Source organism: Anolis carolinensis, chromosome 4, assembly GCF_035594765.1.
Source record: "Anolis carolinensis isolate JA03-04 chromosome 4, rAnoCar3.1.pri, whole genome shotgun sequence".
In the NCBI taxonomy this organism is placed as follows: domain Eukaryota; kingdom Metazoa; phylum Chordata; class Lepidosauria; order Squamata; family Dactyloidae; genus Anolis; species Anolis carolinensis.
In genome coordinates, this window is record NC_085844.1 from 77000800 (window position 1) to 77017327 (window position 16528).

The 16528-nt window shown below is 39.2% G+C and overlaps 1 long non-coding RNA gene across 1 annotated transcript in view; it reads right to left on the bottom strand.

Annotated features, from left to right (window-relative positions):
- LOC134298970 (uncharacterized) overlaps positions 1-11444 on the bottom strand; it is a 91489-nt gene extending 80045 nt beyond the window's left edge. Inside the window, exon 1 of the long non-coding RNA XR_010006113.1 lies at positions 8060-11444. This is a non-coding gene — a long non-coding RNA (uncharacterized LOC134298970). The remainder of the gene's footprint in view (positions 1-8059) is intronic.
- Between the last annotated feature and the right edge of the window lie 5084 nt (positions 11445-16528).

Here is a 16528-nt window from a genome sequence, read left to right on the forward strand (position 1 = left end):
CCATTCATCTCATTTTTAATGCTTGGGAGAAGATTTGCTTATTTAGCCTTTGTCAACAAGAACTGAGTTGTCTGTATAGTGTTCGCATACCAAAATTAGGCATTTCTGTGGTGAACTTTTCCCGGCTAATTTCTCAGACTTTAGTCATTTCCACAGTAGTGTGAGAAGGTTTTCTTCAGAAGCCATAAAGGGAAGGTCTGAATAAACTGCCTTTATTGGCATGCCTTCCCTCGGAAATTTGTATAGGGCTCTTTGGGTAAACCTTGAAAAATACACAGCTTCAACAAAGGTTTGGCAAATACACTTGACTGATGTGCAGTTAGTACAGTGGATTGGTTAGCACATTATATCTGAGAGGCAAAGCAGGGGAGGAGAAATTGTTAAAGAGGCTTTGTGTTTCATTACTTTCTTTTTCCCCATCCTTCATGCCAAGAACACTTAGCAGATTCATGGTTGTGTATATTTTAAAGGGGGGGATGAAAACCAAGGGAATCCATTAGAAATTGCTTCTACTACCTCATTAATCTTTTACAGCAAATAATATATGCAAAACATAGACTAGAAGAGAGTCTCAAAAGAATAACATTTTTGTAGGGTATAAAACAAATTAAAGAAATAAATTAAGTCACAGGCAGAGTGGAGACATGCGTAAAACCTCTGGGCTCCTTTTATTTTGCAATTCTTCTAAAAATAAGTTTAAAAAAGTAGGAGCAGTCCACTAAAAATAATATTTATTCTAAACAAGATTGCTTTATTTTCCTTCAGCACTGCCTTTTATAACAGTCAGTCACTCCTTAACCGTCTCCCTCCATACTGATTAAAGTTTGTATAGAAGGTCAGAGAAAGATGTAATTTATCCTGCTGGTTTGTGGCAGTGGATGTGCATGTTGAAACAGCTAGCTATTGCGGCTCTCATTCTATAGCAGTGGTTCTCAACCTGTGGGTCCCCAGATGTTTTGGCCTTCAACTCCCAGAAATCCTAACAGCTGGTAAACTGGCTGTGATTTCTGGGAGTTAAAGGCCAAAAAAACTGAGGACCCACAGGTTGAGAACCACTGGCCTATAATGATCATTTAATGCAGTTTAAAGCTAGTTTCCGATTTGTGGCAGTCCAATAACAAACTCCCACAAAATGGCACTGATGTTCATCAGTGCTCTGTGGTTTGTGTAAGCACCATCCAGGTCTCGAACTGGTTCCAGGATTTTCTACATAATCACCTGCATAGCAAAACCACTTTCCTCAATACCAGTTTGAAACTGCATTAAATGTCAGTCTAGATGAGGCCTCGATTACAGAAATCTCACCAGCCAATTCTGTATATGTGTACTGAGAAATATGTCCAACTGAGTTCAAATCAAGCACTGTATTCAATTTGCATAGCTAGATCTTAAAACGGGCCAAGATCAGCCATCAGTAAATGTAACCAAAGAGATGTCGTTACTGATATGTTTTCTAATGATATCCTAAAAAACGTATATATGATATCATTATCCCCCACCCACCTGACACGGCTATTTCCATGTTGTTGGAGAGCAGAGAAATGAGTGGGGATGCAGCCTGTTCTCTTCCAACAATTGGACATGCTGGAGGTTTGGAAGTAACTTATGGGTCATTGTATGGTTGTAAAAGTGAATTGCAATGGTGTGGGTTAGATGTACACCATTGTAATTTGTGAACGGTCCACCAACCAGGATTTTAAATAGCTGCTAGTAAGAAAAGGAAGACATTCATAATGTTGTGAGAAGAAAGCAAAAACAGCTCTTCAAAAAAAGGGCTTTCCACCAATGGAATTGAAAATATTTGCATTGACAAAATTGAGATCAGGGTTGAACAATTGTAGTAGTCCAGCTTTTTTCTCAACTACAATTCCCATACTTCTTCACCTTTGACTGTGCTGAGAAGGGCTAATGGAAGCTGTAGTGCAATACTATACGAAGAGCCACATTTACCCATCAAAGGACATGGTGGGGGAATTACTTGTTGGACTATAATTATGGCCTCCCATAATTCTCATGTTGCTTGAGGATTCTGGGAGTGTCCTCCGGAAGGTGACATCCATGGTCTGCCCACCACTGATATAGTTGAATTAAGTGACACTAGAAAGTCTGTCTTAAATCCAAACTAATCAATTTGGTATAGAGCAAAAATGGTGACATGCTTCAACTATACCCCGTGCACTGTAGTTTCCTGAATTAATGCCCGGCTGCTCACTGGAGGGAAGGATATTAGAGGCAAAGATGAAGTACTTTGGCCACATAATGAGAAGACAGGAAAGCTTGGAGAATGATGCTGGGGAAAATGGGCTGGTCCATGAGGTCACAAAGAGTCAGAAGCAACTGAACAAATAAACAATGACAGAGCAAATAGGCACTGGAAAAATGGGTGATTTTGTCCCATTACCTCCAAATATTGATGAAGCTGTCAAGGGTTATTGATAGACAAAGCCATGGTCCCAGGACTTTGTGTGGTAAATCCATGTACTTCTGTGGTAGCATACTCCCCACACTGTAAAATATGCTAATAATAATAATAATAATAATAATAATAATAATAATAATAATAATAATAATAGGAATGGCGCAACAGTAGGATGAAATTACACCACCCACCCGAAAGTGCAGCTTTGCATAATCTCATCATCACAATCGTGCAATGCCAGTGGCTGTATGAAGTTGCTCATAACCATGACAGTAAATTACATCTATCTCACATTGTGGGAATGGCATGGGATTGCTGAAAGCTTGTTAAAGAGAAATCAAGAAAACAGTTTTCCCATTTGCCATTTCAGGCAAAATGCGACCCCATCTATACTGCAATATCATGCAGTTTGAAACTGTACAGTATGGTCAGTGTAGACTCATATAATGCAGTTCAATACAGGTGAACTGCATTATATGAGTTTACATAGTCATATCATGCAGTTTCAAACTGCATGATATGGTAGCATGGATGGGGCCTGTGTTAGTGCAATCGGTTTCCATATCCATGGATTCTGGCTTCTCAGATTCAATCATTCATGGCTTGAAAATATTTTTAATCGAAAAGCAAACCTTGATTTTGCCATTTTAGATGAGGGACAACTTTTTATTCTACAATTGTATATATGGGACCTGAGCATCCACAGATGATGGTATCCATGAGGGGAGCTGGATCCAAACCCCACCATGGGTCCACTGTATTCACAAGTACGACACTGATATGATTTACGTTGGTTGTAAATGCCGCACTGGGATATAAACTTTTCTCTGCTCCTGAAATCCCTGGATGTAGGATGGGCCAGAAATACCTAAATGTACAAATTGGCTTATTTGGCTAATGGATGAATATGTAACATGGCTGTAACGGACACTGATGCAGCTACATCTCACTCCACCTTGTGATCTCTGCAATTTTAAGAATAAAGTTGATTCCTGAATCTTGTGGATATTCCCTGTATCTTTTCCCAAGAGAACCAGTTTTCTTGACCTAAATAAAACCTCATAATTATATCATATTTATGACCCCCCAGTGCTCCCCACGGTGACAGATAATGCTGCTATCCCAGTGTCATGTTAAGAACAATGTGTTCCACAGTATATTATGGAACCACATGATAAATGGTATTAGAAGTTCCTTACTCAATAGCGCACTTGCCCTTTGCTTCTTCATGTGCCTCTTCTGAGTTGTTTTCCCCTTGACAACCCAAACCCTTAGCAGCTTGCAACAGGAGCTGTGATCCCTCAAGAATTTCCCCAAGAGCTCACCCACAAAATCTAATTACTATCCATCCCCAGTGACAGCAAATGTTGCCCCCTCCCCATGCTACATTACAAGAGCATTGGCAAGCTGAAGGCCTTGTTTTACTACCAGGCACCAGGACTATAAATGGAATTCATAGCACATTCAATCCCTTCTAGACGTTTGTTGACATCATCGGCATTTACTTATGGCTCAAGAAATAGATGAGGGATCAAACTTCCAATTCTAAAGGGTTTTCACGTATAGAAAACTATTACTTTTCATGGCTCTCAAGTGATTAAAAGAATTTCAGTTGATTACTCACAAGAGTTTAAACATTCATTAATTGATTAAATCTGCATACATTTGCATATTACAAAATGTCATTTGAAAATAAGCATATTTTGGGTTTTCTGGGGCTTCTCATAAGCATCTAGTTGACCACTGTGAGAAGGCAAATGAAGTAGACTATGGATCTGATCCAACACTATTTCTATGTTCTCCTTTCTGACAACTACAGTTAAGGCTGTGATCTCTAAGAAATAATTTACAAGATACACCTATATTTATTAGCAAGCCAGATGGATAATATAGCAGCCATGTAATGCTCTGCTTTTTTTTCATTTTCTGAAATGTCTCCATCTATATACTCTTTTCTAAATGACAGCATTGGACATTCAGACCCTCCAACATTTCATAGATGTAACCAGGGCACACAAGGTCAAAGCAGACCTGATTGCTTGCAAACTACTTCCGTACCATTTTGGGATCAGTTTGCAGAATTGAAGTAAGCTGAATACAAAAGGAAAAAGTGGGAGGAAATAAAAGAAATTGGGATTAAAAAATCAATTGAGAAAATGGGATGACAGAAGATTAATCAGATTGTTAGAACTTAGTCCCATTGAATGAGATTTTTTTCTTAAGTAGGTAAATAGCTTGAAAACACTGCTTTTTGGACAACAGTTCTGCTGCTAGTATGACTACAAGTGTTCTGGGAGTTCAAATCCATAAATGTAGCATTTCCATACTCTGTTGGATATGGAAGTAAAACTCAAATCCAATTTTAGAACAACTTTGTTCTTGTCTTTAATTACTATTAAATGTTGCTTTGATGTTCACAAATATGCTACAGTTAATATAATGCATAAAAAGTTAAGAAGCCAGTTGCAAGACCACCAAGGTTTTTATTTTAGGTATGCAGAGATGCATCAGATTTTACCGTTGATTCTTGTGTCACTTCATGAAGTGTTGACCACTCAATTTTAAAGAAGAATGTAATTTTGGCAAATGTTCTGTCAAGTGTGAAACTTGAATAATTTATTCTAGAATGTGTTATAAGTCAACTTGGTGACATGAAAAGTCATCCAGTGTGATCTCTATGCACACAAATCAAAGTCCAATTTAACATTTAAGGAATGTAAAAGTTAACCCATACCTTTTGAATGTCCTATTCTAATATAAGCCATTTTTTATAATATCATTTTATTGTATGTTTTGTGAGCAACTTTGATACATTTCTTGTTACGACAAATATTGTCTTTTCTTAATATGATAAAAGTGAGTGAACAATATATCACAAACAGTGTGAAAAGTTGACATAGCATAAATGGAGATAAAGAAGTGTAAAGGGAGAAAGAAGGACAAATAAAAAAGACAGAAAAGAAAATAGGACAAAAAATAGATAATAATATAAGTCATTTTGAGAGGCAACTTTCAAAATCGTGACCTGAAGTGATGTCACTCTATGCCACTGTTTTGAGAATAGCTATATAAGAAAACAGGTGATTTGAGGTTACTACAGGGTTATGGGGTACTTCTTGGGGAGTACCCCATGTCTGAGGTTTTCTGTGTAGTTTTAGGGCAAAAATTTCCAAAACTGCATACACATTTTTCAAAAAAGGAAATGGAGAGTGAAATATAATTCCCAGATCTCTGTCTCTGTCGTATTTTCTCGAATCTTCAAAGCAAGAAGGAAGCATCTTAGTGTGAGAGTGCTGCCTTGAAAATTCTCTCTCTCTCTTTCTCTATGTGTGTGCAAGTGTGCACTCCTCATTTGTTAGATTTGATCATTGTTGTTTAATTGCAGAAAGCCAACATGATATAGTGGTTTGAAGTGTTGAACTGCAGCTCTGGATATCATGAGTCAGATCCCTACATGGCCATGGAAACCCATTGGATAACATTGGACAAGTCACACATAGCCTCAGAACACCTCCCTCCAAAAAATCCTCTCTGAGAAGATCACCTTAGGGTTGCCATAGACTGGAAATGATTTGAAGGCACATAAAAACAATGTCCTCTGCAAATGAGGTTGCATTTTAGTGTATTGTATTTAAAGACTTCCTGTGATATCAACCTTGTAACATCCCTAATATCTGTTCCCGTGATATCTGGAGGACTTCACCCTTAGGGACCTCAAAAATGTCCTTGTAGACTGTATGTGATCTGCAGACTACACTTTTCCACTCCAAACCTAGGACCTCATCAGATGGACAGAGAGTAAGCGTGAACAGCATGGGACAGCTGAGGGAACCATCTTACTCTGTTCCCCCCATCCAGGTCCATCTGCTTCCATCCCACATTCTTTCAACCCTTCAGATTCATCTTTCCCCCGTAGATCTTTGTGTTGTTGTGTGACTTCATGTCATTTCTGACTGATGGTGATCATAGGGTGAACCTATTGCAGGATTTTATTTGCAATATTTGTTCATGGGGGACAATTTGCCTTCATTTGAGGTTGAGAAAATGAGCAAGTCATTTGTCCAAGATAACGTAGTGGATTTCCATAGTGAAGTGGGGAGTCAAACCCTGGTCTCCCAGAGCCCTACTCTGACACTCAAGTAACTGTAACACATGACTTTTAAGGAGACATTAAATGTGATTCAATGAGAACAATAAAAACAATATTTAGAAATGCAGCACTGTCAAATTATTTTACTCTCTTGTGGTTGGACTCATTTGGGTGTTTAAGACAGCATGACATGCAATTCAAATATACAATTTAAGATTATTTAAACAATGTATCTTCAAAGCTATACTGTGGTGTAAGATGCTCAGAAGAAAAAAGAGAAGGGATAGGGGGCATGTTGGTCTGTATCAGTAAAATCAATTAGGAGATTTTGGGCACTTTAGGTAAAGGTAAAGGTTTTCCCCTGACATTAAATCTAGTCATGTCTGACTCTGGGGGTTGGTTTTTATCTCCATTTCTAAGCCGAAAAGCCGGCATTGTCCAAGGTCATGTGGCCAGCATGTCTGCATGGAGCGCTGTTACCTTCCTGATGGAGCGGTACCTATTGATCTACTCACATTTGCATGTTTTCGAACTGTTAGGTTGGCAGAAGCTGGGGCTAACAGAGAGAGCTCACCCTGCTCCCTGGATTAGAACTGCCGACCTTTTGGTCAGCAAGTTCAGCAGCTCAGCAGTTTAACCCGCTGCACCACCGGGGACTCCCTGGGGCACTTTAAAGACCAATAAATTTGATAAAATTTATGGCCAACAACCCGTATTATCAGATGTATGGATTCTAGTCTTTCTTGGCTAAGTATTCACCATATTATTGAGTGGATGAATGGTTGCAGTCAGTGATGGGGGAAGACTGAAAGGCAAAAAGTATAATTATAATACTTAAAAATGACTGTTAAGAAAGCGGTCTGTCTGCAATCCTGCATGGCTCAGCATAGCACATTCATTCTACATGCAGAACTACACTTCAATGGCCCCTTGGTATTCCTTGGGGTTTGGTTTCAGAACCCCCTATAGATATTAACATCCATTGAAGCTCATGTCTCATTACATACAAGGATAGAGTAAAATGATATTTTTCTATAAAATAGCAAAATCAACGTTTGCTTTTTGGAATTTTCTTTTAAGGTGAATATTTTCAAACATGGATGCAGAATCCATGGAGAAAGAAGGCTGGCTGTACTCTGAACCATTTATCACCCCCTGAGCTTATTATAGAGTTTCTGAAATTCACCATCTATGGCCCTTCCGTGTCTGGGGGTGGAGAATGGATTGCAAAATTATCTGGCTCTGTTTTTGTTTTTGGACAGAAAATATCAATGGGCATGTAACAGACCAAATTTATCCTCAAAATTAAACGCAGAGAAGGAAAGAAAGAGAAAAAATACTGGTCAGGAAGGAAGGCTTCATAAGACCTCTGCCCAAATTAACCTGTACGATGTATGTCAATTTCTTGTGACATGATCTAAAAATAGAGTAATAAAGCTAAGTACAAGCACAGAAGGATATGCTGTGTCCTTGGTTATACTAAGGGAAGCCATTAAAGGTGAGTTAAGTTAGTCAAGGTAAACGCATATGCAAGGGAGTTCAGTACTCACCATTCCATAGTTTGTCATGAGAAGCCAGTAGTCAATAACCAAAGTGAAAAGGAAAAAAACATTGAGGTGTAAAATATAACCCAGTCCAGAGATCAAGAATCCAAAGTAAACCAACAAGCATGAAGGTTTCTGAAAGCCTGGTAGAAGAAAGAGTTGCCAAAAACAAACTATTGAAAACAACAAGACCAAGAGCTGCTGAGAAATTTATAGCTACCTGATTTTTGAGATGCCAGTGGCTAATTGCTCAGTGTTTCTCATTTAAGCCTCTGCAAGAGGCACTGCCTCTTTTGTGCAGCTCCCATTACTGCTGATGTGCTAAAAAGGGGATGTCTCCTTACTGTCCCTGAATTCTGGCCATTCAAAGGTGGGGGTTGGGGGCATCTCCCTGAAGTTTCTGATCAATTATGAAAAATGAAAAAATGAAATGCAAAGATACAGAATACGGGACGCCTGGCTTGACAGCAGTACGTGTGAAAAAGATCTTGGAGTCCTCGTGGACAACAAGTTAAACATGAGCCTACAGTGTGATGCTGTAGCAAAAAAAGCCAATGGCATTTTGACCTGCATAAATAGGAGTATAGTGTCTAGATCCAGGGAGGTCATGTTACCCTTCTATTCCGCCTTGGTCAGACCACACCTGGAATACTGTGACCAATTTTGGGCATTGCAATTGAAGAGAGATGTTGAGAAGCTGGAATGTGTCCAAAGGAGGGCGACTAAAATGATCAGTGGTATGGAGTACAAACCCTATGAGGAGCGGCTTAAAGAGCTGGGCATGTTTAGCCTGCAGAAGAGAAGGCTGAGAGGAGACATGATAGCCATGTGAGGGGAAGTCATAGGGAGCAAGCTTGTTTTCTACTGCCCTGGACACTAGGACACGGAACAATGGCTTCAAATTAAGGAAAGGAGATTTCACCTGAACATTAGGAAGAACTTCCTCACTGTGAGAGCTGTTCAGCAGTAGAACTCTCTGCCCCAGAGTGTGGTGAGGCTCCTTCTTTGAAGGCTTTTAAGCAGAGGCTGGATGACCATCTGTCGAGGGTGCTTTGAATGCAATTTCCCTGCTTCTTGCAGGGGGTTGGACTCTATGATTCTATAATTATTTCTGCTACATCCTGCTCAGATTTAGTGAGAGATCTGTCATTTGAAACAGAAGCCTTTCAAAACTAGAGTCTACTCCCTCTGTTTCATCAGATTCCATAAGGTGAATTATAAAAACATGCAGTTTTGAGTTCCACAGAAGAAGAATTTTGGCAAACTGGAATGTGTCCATTGGAAAGTGACCAAAATGGTAAAGGGCTTGGAAACCAATGATAGTTACCTTCACATTGTGGAAGGAAAACAGCAAGTTTGTATTCTGCTGTTTTGGAGACTCAGAAATGGACAAGTGAATTAAAATTTAAAGAAAAGAGATTTCACCTAAACATTAGGAAGAACTACCTGCTCTTAAAAGCTGTTCAACAGTGGAGTAGACTCTCTTGGAGGGTGGCAGAGTCTAAATTAAAGCATTGTGTTCACAGCGCATATTGAATTTAATTCTTTCAGAGTGAAAAAGACTCAATTTCGCAGCCAGATGATGTGGCCTCATTGAATACAGGATTGCAGAGTATTTCAGAGAAGTTTTCTTTTAATAGCTAGTCTATAATCACATTAAGTTAGACTTTTAAAAAATGACCTAATTCTTCCCCTGAGTCCATCCAGCGATAATAGTAAAAATCTGTGAAATAGGATAAATACAATTCAATAATTATATTGATAAATAAAATGAAAATCAACTAATTGTGTACTTCACTCCGATGCTTGCTTCTGTTGTTGCTGGCTTTCTGCTTCAGTGCTTGTTAAACTTTTTCTGTCACACTTCAATAAATTTAATTGTGCAGAATAAATGAGCTAATTTTTGAAGTCACAGGCTCTGTTTGCAAGATAAGGGTGGTGATTTATTGACCTCCTCAAGCTCTCCAAGAGTGTCACCCGCTTTTTCCACTGACAACTGTGATTTCACCTCCTCCTTCTTCCTGGTCGTCATCCTCTCTCTGCTCCATTGCCTGCAAGGCACTTCTTTGATTTGCCTCCTACTCTCTTCTTGAAAAATCGCTTCCTAGATCACAATAGACCAAAGCATCTGTTTGGGGGGGAGAATACTTTTGTGGATGACATCTCCCAGAATCCCCAGTCAGAATGGATTTTTCATCCAAAATATTTTTGATTTATCATGATATGTGAAGAATGTCAAGGGAATTGTGTTAGATGTAGTCAAAAGTTACATGTCCAAGCTCTGCTCTAAGTCCTTTCTTCCATTGTATAGGTATGATAAAACACTGATCTTTTTTTTTACATGTCAGAGGCTGGAACTGAGGTTTAAAATGCTTTCTACCTACAAGTTCAATTTCCCAGATTTCTAAGAATGAAGAGCTTTGATGGGGGGAAAAAAATCTGATGAGTAAACTATACATGACATTAAATGCATCTCTGAAATTAAGGTGAAGCTTTTCCTTTTTTTATTTTTAATGCAAATCACATCAGCTGGGGAATTCATAAATCATAAGATCACAGGAGGCACGGAGAGGGAATTTAACCTCCTTTCTCTTGCTCTGTCTTGAGGGAAAATCTTTTTCTGACTCTAGTATTTCCATTGGAAACATATTCTCCACTGGCACTTGCTCTGTTCCTGATAATTATGAGCCTCCAGCTGGTGCTATTAGGATTTCTTTTTACCTAAAATAAATGTGGAGGAATCGGGGCAGGAGGATGGTAGGACAGAGTGCACACAGTGTGAGGAACAGGTTCAGCTTTGATTGTCTGGGAATAACATTGTAGCTAGTGGTGCTTTCATGCTACATGATACAAGGGTTATCCAGAAAGTACATTACGTTTTGGAATTAAAAATGAACAAAGTATAAGAGAAAATGTTTACCATATGCAGTTGAAAGCCACACCCAAATACCACATTTCACGTAGTCGCCATTCAAATCTAGGCACTTATCATAGCGATAAATGAGCTTGGAAACTCCTTCCCCACTAAATTCTGCCACCTCCGTCGTCAACCCTTCCCCGTTTCCGCAGCTGTGCAGTGTCGCCAAAATGCTGCATTGCCAGCCACGCCCCCATTGTTGAATACAAGTGGTTGACGACTACGTGAGATGTGGTACTCGGGTGTGGCTTTCAACTGCATATGGTATGGTTTCTCCTATACTTTGTTTATTTTTAATTTCAAAACTTAATGTACTTTCTGGATAGCCCTCGTATAACAACAACAACAACAACAACAACAACAACAACAACAACAACTGCAAACTCTGAGATTCCATAGTAAGTTGCCATAGCAGGTAAGTGGAATCACAATGCTACAAGTGTGGTATGAAAGAGCCCTATGTGAAAGAGTCTGGATTCAGCACTGAGGTTAATTAACCATTATTATTATTATTATTATTATTATTATTATTATTATTATTATTTCATTTCTATCCCGCTTTTCTCCCATGGGTGGGATTCAAAGCAGCGTACAATGTATAAAATTCATACAAATACATCAAACAGCAATACATAATCAATTAAAACATCATATCCTGGTATAAAACCTCAATTAACATATCAAATAAAACAATTTTAAAAACTTACAGCAAGCACCATTTAAAGATATCCATAACCTCTGGCCACTGAAGTTATTTGTCAAGTATTATCAAAAAAAATTATCAGACTGGCAGTGCCTATTTTCATTTGTCTGGGAAGGCCTAGCTCCACAGAAAGGTTTTAATTTGCGAACGAAAGGCCAGTAAGGAGGGGGCTGATCATACCTCATTAGGGAGGGAGTTCCAGAGCCGTGGGGCCACCACCGAAAAGACCCTCTCTCTCATTCCCACCAAACACGCTTGCGATGATGGTGGGACCAAGAGAAGGGCCTCTCCTGAGGATCTCAGGGCTCGAGTGGGTTGATAGAAGGAGATACGGTCCCTCAAGTAGGCTGGGCCCAAACCGTATAGGGCTTTGTAGGCTGAATTGCTCCTGGAAACAAACCGGAAGCCAGTGTAGCTGCTTCAGGAGTGGAGTAGTTCTTGACTAGATCAAGGAAGAACAGGAATAGCCCCTCTTTGACTGCATCTCTTTATCTGGGGCAGCTTTTCAAGTTGAATGCAAGAAAAAAGCACATGGGGAGAATGGGTGACAGTAGCAAGGAAAACCCTTTGCTTGTTAACTTCCTGGAGCTGGCACCAACTTGCAGGATGAGCTAAGGAAATTGGCTAGGGAAAAAGTTATTCCATGAATGATTCTCTTCATTGAGTGTTCAGGAATAGTTATGAAAAGCACAATGGGTCCAGGCTCTATTTACAAGACTTCAAGCTAAGTACTTTTTAAGCTTGAAGTCAAATGCTGGCTCAAATGAGATATTTATCTGAAATCAATCACTTTTGAAGAAACAACAGATCCTTTGAACTCAACAGCAAAACTAGTTGGTTAGATGGATGCTGCTAATTTCAGTGCCATTGTGCAAGTATCAGTAACGTACTGTACACTGATAAAATCTAAGGAGTTTTGTTCAAGGTGGTTTAAACTGACATTTCCATCTTCAGGGAAGGACAGTGCATTCCCAGAGGGACTGCCAAGTAAGGCCACTGCTAATTTCATTGGTGTTCCGTGAATGCATCTGAGAGCTCATTAGGGCAACAAGAAGGCTGAGCTAGCAAAACAGATGCTCAAAGAAGATGCCCAGGATAATAATGGCAGAAGTTGTGAAATTAAATTTTAAAGGAACAGAAGAATTATTGTGCTCTTCCTCAGAAATCTTCATTAGACCTCAGTGAATGTATTGATGGGAACCCTAGAATTACATTGTCCTGGAGGGAAGTGATATATTGCTAGTGACGTCAAATCAAATAAGGTTTAAAACTGCAGGACAAATAAGTGGCACATAGAATTAGGGGTGGAAAAAGGGAAAGACAAAACAAATTGCGGACTTGATCTTTTTATAATGTTTAGACAATAAAGGCACAGTGTGTTAAAGCGCTGAGCTGCTGAACTTGTGGGCCAAAAGGTCCCAGGTTCAAATCTCGGGAGCAGAATGAGTGCCCGCTGTTAGCCCCAGCTCCTGCCAACCTAGCAGTTCGAAAACATGCAAATGTGAGTAGATCAATAGGTACCACTCTGGCGGGAAGGTAACGGCGCTCCATGCAGTCATGTTGACCACATGACCTTGGAGGTGTCTACGGACAACGCCAGCTCTTCAGCTTAGAAATTGAAATGAGCACCAACCCCCCAGAGTCGGTCACGACTGGACTTAATATCAGGGGGAAACTTTTACCTTTTTAAAGGCTATAGATCCCACCTATTTCGGAAATTTAGAGGGACCTACTCTAATTAATGACTTGGATGAGTACACTGATAAGTACTAAACCACTTCAGGACATCCCTTTCCTTAGAAAATCTTGTGAAATTCAATAAGTCTACAAGTGATTTGAAGGAACATATACACACACAAATTAAGCTGCATTAAACTCAAAGCCCTTCTAGACAGAGTCCAAAATGTGGGCCCTGTCAGACGTTTACCAGAGATGCCTCTGGTAAAAGAGGATTGAGCAACTTCTTGCAAAGCACACAGTCCAACACTGTGCTAAAAACACCCTTTGTGTAATCCGTGCTTTCAAAGAATTATCAATGAAGTTGTTATATTTGGGTGGTAGAAATGCTCCAATCAAAAATGGTGTGGGTTACAAATAGAATGAGAGAACTTTGTATCGAGGTAGCTGCAAATTTAATCATTGGTATTGACTGAGGCAAACCACTCTGTTGTTTGCATGATTACAGAGTCTTTTGCAGTCATGCTCTCCATCATCATCCTTTTTTTAAAAAAGCAATATTTTGATTGAACAATTCTATACAAGAGTAACAGAATATCATAGCTCAATCCAACAGGGTCCTGGAGTTTCTCATTCGGAGAGGAGCTTAGAATTCTCTGCTAGACAACTCTAGTTCATTTCTCCAAACTAGAGCTCTCTAGCAGAAACTTTTACACATTTCACCAAAAACCAGGATTCCATTGGATCAACAAGTGGTATCTATAATATCAGACTACTATAATAACAGTACAGTGCAACCCACAAATCCACAGGGGATACCACAGATATCCCAGACTTTACATGGATATATGACACCATGGATAATAATGAACCCAATTGGAATGAAGGACTCCTGACCCAATAACGACGTGTGATCCAATAAAACAGTCAGCAGAGTGTCTGCTGTGAATTCATCCTGTTGTGTTTCAATTATTATTATTATTATTATTATTATTATTATTATTATTATTATTATTATTATTGAAAAGCTGACAAGGAGAAGACCTGGCTATGGCTCACGAATGGGACGCTGAAGAAGGAGACAGAAGCCCTGATCCTTGCAGCCCAGGAGCAAGCCATCAGGACAAATGCAATTAAGGCCAAGATCGAAAAATCTGCTGATGACCCAAAATGCAGATTCTGCAAGGAAACCGACGAAACCATTGATCATATCCTCAGCTGCTGTAAGAAAATCGCACAGACAGACTACAAACAGAGGCACAACTATGTGGCCCAAATGATTCATTGGAACTTATGCCTCAAGTACCACCTCCCAGAAGTAAAGAACTGGTGGGATCACAAACCTGCAAAGGTAATGAAAAATGAACACGCAAAGATACTGTGGGACTTCCGAATCCAGACTGACAAAGTTCTGGAACACAACACACCAGACATCACAGTTGTGGAAAAGAAAAAGGTGACAGTTGCATTGACGAAAAACAACAGGAAAAACTCAGCCGCTATCAGGACCTCAAGATTTAACTTCAGAGACTCTGGCAGAAACCAGTACAGGTGGTCCCGGTGGTGATTGACACATTGGGTGCCACGCCAAAAGATCTCAGCCGGCATTTGGAAACAAAACATTGACAAAATTACAATCTGTCAACTGCAAAAGGCCACCCTACTGGGATCTGCATGCTTCATCCAAAAATACATCACACAGTCCTAAACACTTGGGAAGTGTTCAACTTGTGATTTTGTGATACGAAATCCATCATATCTATCTTGTTTGCTGTGTCATACAATGTCGTTGTGTCAATAATAATAATAATAATAATAATAATAATAATAATAATAATACTTTATTTGTAGACTGCCCTATCTCCCTGAAGGGACTCAAGATGGTTTCCAACATATATAGCAAACATTCAGTGCTGAAAAGGAGAATACATATAAACAAATTACATCGAAACACAACACCACAGATTTGCACAGGAGGACCTAAGAAATTGCTAGGAACACATATTCTGTTGAATTTGGATAAATAAACCATAGATATTGATTCCACACATGGAGGTGGGGGCTGTATATTCCTATTATAAGGATCAAATACTGCCCCCAAAGTGCTGTGCCGGGCTTCATGGATAGAACATAATACTAGAGAAATAATGAGATTTAATCAACTATCAAAGGACCAATGCCAGCTCGTGGAGTTATTACAGTAAGAAAAATAATTCTTCAATTTTGGAAGTTTCTCCGTTATATCCTTTTTGTTGAAACTGTGGAAATAATTTTAGAAAAATATAATCCAAATACCTGTAAAATAACAAAAACAAAAGAACAATTATTTGTTAAATCTTCCTGTTGTGAGCTGCCTCTGTGATTCTGGAACCAGAAAACAGTGTAATTTATTGCTGATTTTGAATATTGTATTTATCTATTATACTGTTTCTTGGGCTTCTTAGTTAGTTTTAAAGAATTAAATGTTATTGGTTTTTAAAACTCTTTATTTGTTGCAAGCCATCCTGACAGCTCTTGGGAGCTATGGTAGCAGAGCAGAAATGGAAGGAAGGAATAAATGAATATTTTGCGTAATTGGGGCAAGGACTATATTAATATTAATGACTTTTGTGGCACTTTTAGTTTGCTGCCAATATTTCACCAATCTAACCTCACCCTCAACATCATCCAAAGCACATTTATGCTGATGCAAATCCTTCTGAGACAGAATTTCATCCTTATCCATACAGAGTTCATATTTTCCTGTAAGGAGCATAAAACTTGTCCAAGTAGGATTCAGTGACTGAATGGGATTGGGCCTAAATTTCCATTGAAATCTGCTACTATTGCTAATGGTGTTCACAGATTCTTGTATCCAATCTGTTCCACTCATTTGTACCTGTTTCCCATTTAGTGCCCAAAAGGACATACCTGAGCAAAGTGACATTTACCCACCTCCCTGTCGCATTATCGCAGTGGCACAGAAAAGATTGTCCTAAACTGTGAGGCTGCTGTATTATTTCAGGGAAGAAAATGTCTTGGAATATTTTCTGTGACATTAGGCAATGTGCAGATTTGTGTATTGTATTGTAATTACCTAAACAGGGATTTTGCATGCTATAGCCAGTGATTCATGAACTGCAGGGTATCTGCAGAAACAGGCTGTCGTTGGGATTAAGGGATGTAAAATGCCTGAAGG